Genomic DNA, 10,153 nt, shown 5'->3' with positions numbered 1-10,153 from the left:
GATTGGCATTTTGTGGTTACTACACAGAAATAAACTGTCAGAGAAGTGTCAATATAGCTAGTGTGGTCTGCTTTGGTGTGTCAGACCTGTTCCAGGTATTTGGGGTAGATGGGGCCAAATAAATAAATAAATAAAAGAAAAGCTAAGCTATTTTAATCCTAGAAGTACTTTAGGTTCATTCAGGCATCTAAGGCAACCACAATATGAAATAATGGGGTCTTCTAAAACAATGTATATCTATGCATATGATATTATTGAGCTAAGTATAATCGTACATTTGAAGGGATATTCTAGGACAGGGAGTTTCAGTGAAGTATGAATTTTCAGGAAATCTTTATGCTTAACATAGATTTCTGCACAGGTACTTGAGGGAGGCGTGGAATTTGTAGAGTATGTAGAAGGGATGGAGAATTATAAGAAAAAAAAAAGAAATTTAAAAAATGAACATTCCAGAGGCAGAATCTGCAGCATATATATACACACATATATATATATATATACATATACATACAATGGAATATTACTGAGCCATAAAAAAGAATAAAAAATAATGAATGCTCTTTGCAGCAATATGGATGGACCTAGAGATTGTCATACTAAGTTAAGTAAGAGATAGACAAATATCATTTGCTTACATGTGGAATCTTAAAAAAATGGTACAAATGAACTTATTTACAAATAGAGTCACAGATGTAGAAAATAAACTTATGGTTACCAAGGGGGAAAGGAGGGGAGGGATAAAATGGGAGATTGGGATTGACATATATACACTACTATATATAAATTAAATAACTAATAAAGACCTAACATGTAGCACAGGGAACTCTACTCAATACTTTGTAATGACTTATATGAGAAAAGAACTTAGAAAAGAGTGGATTTATATGTATAACTGATTCACCTTTCTGTAACTCAAGAAACTAACACAACATTGTAACTCAACTATACTCCAATAAAAATTAAAAAAAAAAAAAAACCTTAATCTGTTTATTTCCCATTTGCCTGCAAGCTCCTTGGAGTTAGTGGTCCTTTTCCTCTTTGTATTTCCCAGTACCCAGCATGGTTCCCAGCACACATCTGAAGTGTTAAATAAATATTTTATGAATGAATGAATGAAAGAGGTATAACACTCTGGGACTGTTAGCGTGAAGGAACTCAAGTAGAACTAGAAACTGAACTGAGATGTTAAGGTATACAGAGGAGGCTGAATAATATTACAGACAGAATCCTGTAACTTTGGAGTTAAAAAGAATACAATTGAATCCTGCCCCCTTCGGTTTTTTTGGTTATGTGATCTAGGAATTTACTTAGATTTTCTGAATCTCAGTTTTCTCATCTGTAGAACTGAAATAATACTGAGTTACCCTTAATAACCCTTAATAACTATTGAAAGGACTGAATGTGATGGTGTAGCTGGCAGCACTGAGCACAGTGCTGGTCACCCAAGTATGCAAAAACAGTTGTTGTGGTTGGTTTCATTGTTGCTGTTATGGTTTTCCTGTGGCACTTATTTCTCTGGTCTCTGCCTGCACTGGAACCTGCAGGTTTTTCTGTGTTCATATTCTCTTCACAGGCAGTGAGGATGGACATCTACAGAACTCCCAGCCCCCACACACATGGCATCTGTCAGGTTTCCTCATCATCTAATCATGTCTTACACATACCTTGCCCAGGTGCCTAAACATAAGCCATTCAGTCAGTATGTCTTCATGCTGTCAGAGGACCCTTGACGTTTCTCAGTGTTCATGGGGAGACTGTTTCTTTCCTTTCCAGACTCCTCCACTGAATATAAATTTCTCACATTGTTACACAACAGCAGTCCCACCTTGTACTCTGGTACTATGGAAATTCAACAGGAGAGGGAGGAAGAGAGAGAGGGAGAGAATGAATGTGTGTTTGTGTCCATGTGTGAATACTGACATGCAGATACCATAACTTCCACATAGACTGTGGCTTTCCTCTTCACTGAAGCATCATGATGACTGATATCTGAGATGGATATGTTGTTATCCTCTAGAACAGCCTCCCTTTCCAGCAGTCCTCTCTCCACTCCCCAAATCACACCCACTTTACATAGTACTTCTACCTCAATTCTCATCTCTCATTTGTTTTCATCCATTGCTACCTCAGCAAGGCCATTTGCCACAAAGCTTATGTTTTGCCACTTTGAAACTTTCTGTAGAAACATTATTACACATCAGACATAAAGGCAATGCCACATTAGAAAGAAGTTCTAGTTTCTTAAGGAACCTCCATACTGTTCTCCATAGTGACTGCACCAATTTACATTCCCACCAACACTGTAGGAGGGTTCCCTTCTCTCCACACTCCAGCATTTGTTTGTGGATTTTTTTGATCATGGCCATTCTGACTGGTGTGAGGTGATATCTCATTGCTGTTTTGACTTGCATTTCTCTAATAATTAGCGATTTTGAGCATCTTTTCATGTGCCTCTTTGCCATCTGTATGTCTTCTTTGGAGAAATGTCTATTTAGGTCTCCTGCCCATTTTTTGATTGGGTTGTTTGTTTTGATGATATTAAGCCACATGAGCTATTTGTAAATTTTGGAGACTAATCCATATGATCCTACAATCCCACTCCTGTGCATATACCCCCAGAGAAAAACAAGGTCCAAAAGGATATATGCACCTCACTATTCATTGCAGTGCTGTTTACAGTAGCCAAGACATGGACACAACCTAAATGTCCATCAACAGAAGAATGGGTAAAGAAGATGTACATAAATACAATGGAATATTACTCAGCCATTAAAAAGAATGAAATAATGCCATTTGCAGCAACATGGATGGACCTAGATATTGTCATACTGAGTGAAGTAAATCAGACAGAGAGAAAGAGAAATATGGTATGATATCGCTTATATGTGGGATCTAAAAAAAAATGATAGAAATGAACTTATTTACAAAACAGAAACAGACTCACAGACTTAGAGAATGAAGTTATGGTTATGGGGGGAAGGGTGGGGGGGAGGGATCATTAGGGAGTTTAGGATTGACATGTACACACTGCTATATTTAAAATAACCAACGAGGACCTACTGTATAGCACAGGGAACTCTGCTTAACATTATGTGACAACCTAACTAGGAAAAGGATTTGAAAAAGAATAAATACATGTAGATGTATAACTGAATCACTTTGTTGTACACCTGAAGCTAACACAACATTGTTAATCAACTGTACTCCAATACAAAATAAAAAGTTAAAAAAAATATTCTAAGGAGAGCCTCACTCCATTATCTTCCTTCCCCCACCCCAATGTGTGGATGGCAGACATTGTTAATTAATCACACTCTTTCTTGTGCAGTCTGTCTCTGTGCAGTACTGCAAGCATTCACCACTGAGCAACTGGCCCTGGCAAATGAGGAAAAGCCTATGGGCCAAACCTGGGCTTGCTAAGTCCTTTTAGCACCTCTGTGTTCAGTCTCCACTAAAGAGTGGGAAATAGATTTCTCTTATAAAAGAGTCCTGGGCTTCCCTGGTGGTGCAGTGGTTAGGAATCTGCCTGCCAATGCAGGAGACACAGGATCAAGCCCTGGCCGGGGAAGATCCCGCATGCCGTGGAGCAACTAAGCTCGTGCTCCACAACTACTCAGCCTGAGCTCTAGAGCCCGCAAGCCACAACTACTGAGCCCACGTGCCACAGCTACTGAGGCCCGCACACCTAGAGCCTGTGCTCCACAACAAGAGAAGACACGACAATGAGAAGCCCGCTCACTTCACTCAACAAAGTGTAGCCCCTGCTCACCGCAACTAGAGAAAGCCTGCGCACAGCAACAAAGACCTAACAGAGCCAAAAATAAATAAATAAGTAAATTTATTTTAAAAAGCGAATAAATAAAAATAAAAGAGTCCTGTTTCCATGACTTGCTTTGAGGTGAGGTCCTTGACATCACATTCATGTTGGAAGGTTCTTTTGAGCAATAGCATTCAGTTTTAGTCTTCAGGAGAAACAAAGGAAAATAAAAGAACGCTATGAACAGTAGTTTAATACAATATGTCCAGCACATGTCAATTATGGTAGCCACCAGCCACAGGTGGCTATTTAAATTTAAGTTAAAACTAAATAAAGTTAAACATTCATTTCCTCAATTGCACTAGCCCCAGCTCAAGTGCTTTTGGCCACTGTACTGGACAGTGTAGGTAAAGAAAATGTCCATCAACACACATATTTCTACTTGGCAGCACTGAACTAAACGTTGTGTTCTGTATCCCCAAAACACATGATTCTGTCCTATGCCAACTAAACAAAAGCCTGTTAATGCTAGGATGTTGTTCAAAGCAGAAGCAAGTCTTAAACGAGGTGTAGGAGCAGAACAAGACCCATCAGTAGATCCATTACCATGCTTTTTCAAGGAAATTGGCTTCTGGCTTCATATACTGTCTATAGTTTCTCCTGTTGAACATAAAAATAATGTTGCTCCTTTTTGCTTTTAAATTTAGCCACATATATGAGACCAGAAGCACAAAATCCACTTTGTGAGCCCCCAGCTTCCTGTTAGCATGACATTAATGGAATAATCCACTCTGTGATTATATTAAAAAGGGAAAATAACTGAACAAAAGAAGACTGGGATTTGATCTTTTTACTGGGTAAATTTAGTTGCCTGAGAAACAGGAGGAAATTATTTCAGTGCCAGAATAATAAAACATCATCTGAATTTGCTTTTTCTCTCTCATTCAGGATCTTTAGTTGCCTTTGGTGTGGTAGGAAAAGGAGTGGCTGTAACAGGGAGGAGACAGTTATTCATACAATTTCCTTTGACATTTTGTTCATGTTTCACTTTTAAAATTTTGTCAGCCTTTGTAGTCGTCCAGTTAAATTTGTATATCCAGTTCTTCTCCTAAAAATGGGTGACATTTGAGTGCTATAAAATTAATAGGAATGTGATGCAGTGGACATAATTGCTTTCTAGAAAAATCTCATGTTTATGACTCATTGCCAGAGATACAAATGTGAGCCCGGAAGTTCCTAGAGCTTCGATATATCTGATTCCTTATGTACATTTTCCCAAGAAAGCTCTTTTTCAGTAAGTAGGATCTCTGCTGGATTTTTTTTCTTTCGGCCTCTTGGTTGTCTCAAATTAGAAAGTCAGGAAATGACTGAAATAATAATTTACTGCACTTGAGTGATTTGGCATAGTATATTTCAAGAAAAACATTCAAGTCCACATATTGTCAATTTTGAATCTTATTCATTAGCACCATGGCCTTTTGTGGTTCATGTGGTTTTATTTCTGGGTTTTCTGGTGGTGTAGCCCCACCAATGATAACTCATCGATGCTCTCTGATGAAATCATCCGGGTAGGGGCACTGAGTTCCCAGACCCCTCAAATTGGTGAGGCTACCGTTACAAAGAGTTCCAAAAGTGACTTGGGCTGCTTTGAGAGTAAGGGGAAGAAAGAAAAGTGAATTTTTAAAGGCTGCTAGAGCACAATCTCATTAATGTACATAGTACACCTTAGAGATTTTATTAAGATTGGAACGGGTTTTAAGTTTGCCTTTGCATGATCTAGAAGGAAAATAATTGTTAATCTAATTGAGTGTAAATCATTTTATAAGAAATGGTCAAAAACACAGACTGTGGAGTCCATTAGACCCAGGCTTCATTCCTGACTCTGTCACTTGGCAGCTGTGATTTAACCACCATGAGTCTTACTTTTACATCTATGAAGTGGGGCTGGCAATACTTATCTCAAGAGACTGTCTCAAGAATTCAGTGAAACACTGTCTGTGTAGTTTGTTATTGGTGTCGTTAGTATTAGTGGCTTGGAAAACAAGCTATTTTTAAAAGAGATTTATAGAGCATTATAGGCTTTTCTCCCTTTTTGGCCCTTGTGGGAAGATTCAGTGTTTGTGCTGCCAAACCGGGAGCCGAGGGGGCCTGAGCAGGATGCATCATGATTAAAGCTGTGAGAGGAAGGGAAACAGAGAGCAGGTTAATTTATAAAATAAAGGGTTCTCTATGAAGGAAAAAATAATAAGGAATCTAAAAGTTTCAAGGACTGAGAGAGAAGGGTGCTGGAATTTTGGGGGGATAGACAGAAAGAGGGAGGGGCAGTACAGTGTGACACTCAGGGGAACCAGGTAAGTCAGGAACATTTGGGCAAGTGTTGTGTGGTGTAAGTCCCCAGTTGCCCCTTTTATTGAGAGTCTTCTTTTTTAAAAAAAAGTTTTAAAATTGAAGTATAGTTGATTTACAATGTTGTCTTAATTTCTACTATATAGCAGAGTGATTCAGTTATACATGTATACTTTTTTATATCCTTTTCCATAATGGTTTATCACAGGATATTTAATACAGTTCCTTGTGCTATATATAGTAGGAACTTGTTGTCTAACCATCCTATATATAAGAGTTTGCATCTGCTAATCCCAAACTCCCAATCCATCCCTCCCCCACCCCCTCCCCCTTGGCAACCACAAGTCGGTTCTCTGTGTCTGTGAGTCTGTTTCTCTTTTGTAGGTAAGTTCATTTGTGTTATACTTTAGATTCTACATATAAGTGATATCATATGGTATTTGTCTTTCACATTCTGACTTACTTCACTTAGTATGATAATCTCTAGGTCCGTCCACTTTGCTACAAATGGCATTATTTCATTCTTTTTTATGGCTGAGTAGTATTCCATCGTGTGTGTGTGAACACACACACACACACACACATCACATCTTCTTTATCCATTCATCTACTGATGGATTTCCACATCTTGGCTACTGTGAATAGTGCTGCTATGAACATTGGACCTCCATACTGTTCTCCATAGTGGCTGCACCAATTTACATTCCCACCAACAATGTAGAAGGGTTCCTTTTTCTATTGAGAGTCTTCTTAAGTAACTATCCCACAGGGAGGAGAGTAGAGCAGAGTGGTTAAGAGCCTAAATTCTGGACCTGGAGTTCTAGATTCAAATCCTTATTCATCACACTTGGCTGAATAGTTGTTTTACTTCTCTAAGCTGCAGTTTCCTTCCTGTGAAACGATTCTCCTGGGATCTCATGACTTCATATTGAGTGCTTGGCAGATATATAAGAGCTTGATAAATGTTACATGAACTCAGTGGTATCCTTTTTAAAAAGGACAATAATCATTTTCATTATTCTTCTGAAGACATTATGAGGCTTAATTCATTTAATTCTCAGGAAAACTCTACAAGTCAGGAGCTATTATTATTCCCATTTCACATGTGATAAAACTGAGGCACAGAGGAGTCAAGTAACTCGCCCAGACTCATACACAGGGAGTAGCAGAGTTTGGGTTAGCATCAAATATTCTGATGCTGGATCCATACTCTTGTCTTCTATACCATCTACATCCCATATGTGAGCATCTGCTCTTCAGATGAACAACTTCTAGGGCAGTTTGCCTTGTTTTATAAATGCTTGGTTTGTACTCAACAACCTTGCCTCTCAAAGTGTGGTCCATAGGCAGCAGGATCAGTGACACCTGGGAGCAGAGTCTCAGGCTCCACTCCAGGCTCTTGTAACAGGAACTATGTCTTAACAAGCTCCCCGCGTGATCCATGATCGTGCACAGCCTGAGAAGCTGCTCCAGGATGTGAACATGTAGGAGATGGGCTGTCTCATTAGTGTCCAGTGCCACGCTTGCCGCCTAAGAATAAATTTACTTTTGATCTAACAATAGATCAGGAAACGTTGAATAGGAAATAAATTCAGAAGTCGAGGGAACAATACCTGGTTTCTCCTCAGCTGAGTAAATGATGCTCGGGGCCTCTGGATCCACTGCAGCACCAGGCACATAGCAGACGCCCTGTCATATTTCTTGCATTGATATGGAAATGTGTAATAGAGACATCCAGCATAGCAGCCTTCCGGATGTGCAGTGACGTTTAAAAAGTCCAAATAATGCCGGAGCAAGCAGAACAGAGATTGTGCAGTTATTCTTTTTTTACATCTTTATTGAAGTACAATTGCTTCACACTGCCATGCCAGCTTCCGCTGCACAACAAAGCGAATCAGCCTTATGCACACACATATCCCCACATCCCCTCCCTCTCCCACCCTCCTAGGTGGTCACAAGGTACCGAGCTGATCTCCCTGTATGCGCTTATTCTTAACATAGCTTTAAGGCAAGCTGGTCCCCTGTGAACCCGAGCTGATTCTCTTTCCTCTTGAGCTCTCTATTGTCTTGGCGTTGTTTTCAGCTCATTCAGAAACTAATTAAGCTTCAGGATCAATTTGTCCTGTTAGAGAGTGTGGATATGCTAAAGGAGTGGTTTTTTATAACTTAAATTATCCAAGTGAAAGGACAATTATAATTTGCTTCTAAAATTGGCCAAAAGTCAGCTTTCATCAAAATAATTCTCAGCAGACATTAGCCTCTGTAAAACCAGGCTATTGTATGAAAGGCAACAAAAGGATTTAAATAGGCCATGGAAAATGTATTGATAATCTGGCCATATTAATCCTGTCTTTTAACAGAGTGTGAAATTACTTGTTTACTCCACTTATCTGGAGCCGGATGTAGCTGATCACCGGTTGACAGAACCGTAGTTTGTGATCACCTTTCAGCAGTGAGCTTCAGCTGGGCCAAGGCCAAACAGTCTGAATTCACTGGCCTATATACCATCTCCAAAATCAAGGTCAGGACTGCTGCTACCTCTGGACAGCCAGAGGAACTCATGATCTCCAATATGTCCATCTAGGTGTGGCTTTCATTTGTGCATGGACATGGCCTATATCCTGTCCCCCCAAAAGTCAGGATTTGTAGTGGTTTCATCACCAGTCTACAAATATTATTAAGGCAAACACTATTGGGGTAAAGTATAAGAAGTAGTCCCTGATCTAAAGGAGACTAACCACTGTGGTGAAATAGACCCTGTTGATGCTCTGCCCAATTCCCCTTTATCAAGTTAGTGTATCCATCCCCCAGTGCCCAGTGGATATGAGTGTTGGCTGTGAATGTTTCACAGCTGCGCTTTTTCTGGAGACTTGACTGATTGTTCTCAGCCAGTGGGTGGCAGGGACCAAGCCTAAGGACTTATGCCGGCCCAACCCTAGAATGAGTGTAAGCCTGAAGGAGCCAAAGGAAGAAACAGTACTCCCAAAGTGAAGTGAGAACCTTGGAGATGGAGTTGCCTTTCAGGACCTGGGTCATATAGGGGTTTGGCTCACAGTTCTGGAGGCTGGACATCCCAATCAGAGTTTCAGCGTGGTTGGGTGAGGGCTCTCTTCTCACTGTGTTCTCACATGGCAGAAGGGCCCGGGTAGCTCTGTGGTCTCTCTTGTAAGAGCACTAATGTCATTCATGAGGGTTCCACCCTCAGACCTAATCGCTTCTCTAAGTCTCCACCTCCTAATCTCACCACCTTCAGGGGTTAGGATTTCAGCATATGAATTTTGTGGGGGGACACAGACATTCAGACCATAGCACAGGAGGCTAGCCAAGAGTGAGCTGTCATTCAGTGGAGGTCAGCCTCTTAGGTCCTTGAGCAGAAGAAGGGGGGGGGTGAAATCGATGAAAAAAGGAGGAATAAATAATGACCACCCTTTGACAATCATAAACTTTCTTCTCTCCTCTAGTCCAACCATGGTATTGGCACTAGATTAATTTTTATCAAATGATTATTTCATCATGTCTATTTTCCCAGCTCTAAATCCTCCAAGTGTTTGCCTAAAAGAATGATTCATAAAAAATTTTAGATCATATACCCCACTGGTTTAAAAAAGTCTCTGAACATGTGCCCCAATTTCATTTGTTTATTCATTTATAAACGATGTAAATTTACTACCAGCTAATATCTCAGAGTACTATGTACACTTACAGTTTAGGATATATCATTCATGGTTATGGCATAAATCCATATTTTGAGAAGCTTTCCTAATAGTTTTAAATTATTTTAGACAGCTTTTGGCCTATGTGATCATATTGTCACTTATATTTTAGTATCTGCCTTCTGATCGGCTAATGTGTATGAATCCTCAGACAAACTACTGATTTGAGAGGTGGTTTTGTGCTCTTAGGTGGAGAGTGTTATGCCCAGACTGTGTGGGCTGCAAAGAGAATGTATTTAAGGGGTCAAGTAGAATCTTAATCCTGGAGTAATAGCAAGAAAATTGAAGAGAGTTCCAGTTGGCAGTGGGAGAATGAGTGATTTAATCTTGAGAGCAG

This window comes from Neophocaena asiaeorientalis, unplaced genomic scaffold, assembly GCF_003031525.2.
Source record: "Neophocaena asiaeorientalis asiaeorientalis breed wild unplaced genomic scaffold, Neophocaena_asiaeorientalis_V1.1 scaffold630, whole genome shotgun sequence".
Lineage (NCBI taxonomy): Eukaryota > Metazoa > Chordata > Mammalia > Artiodactyla > Phocoenidae > Neophocaena > Neophocaena asiaeorientalis.
This window is presented reverse-complemented; position numbering follows the sequence as displayed.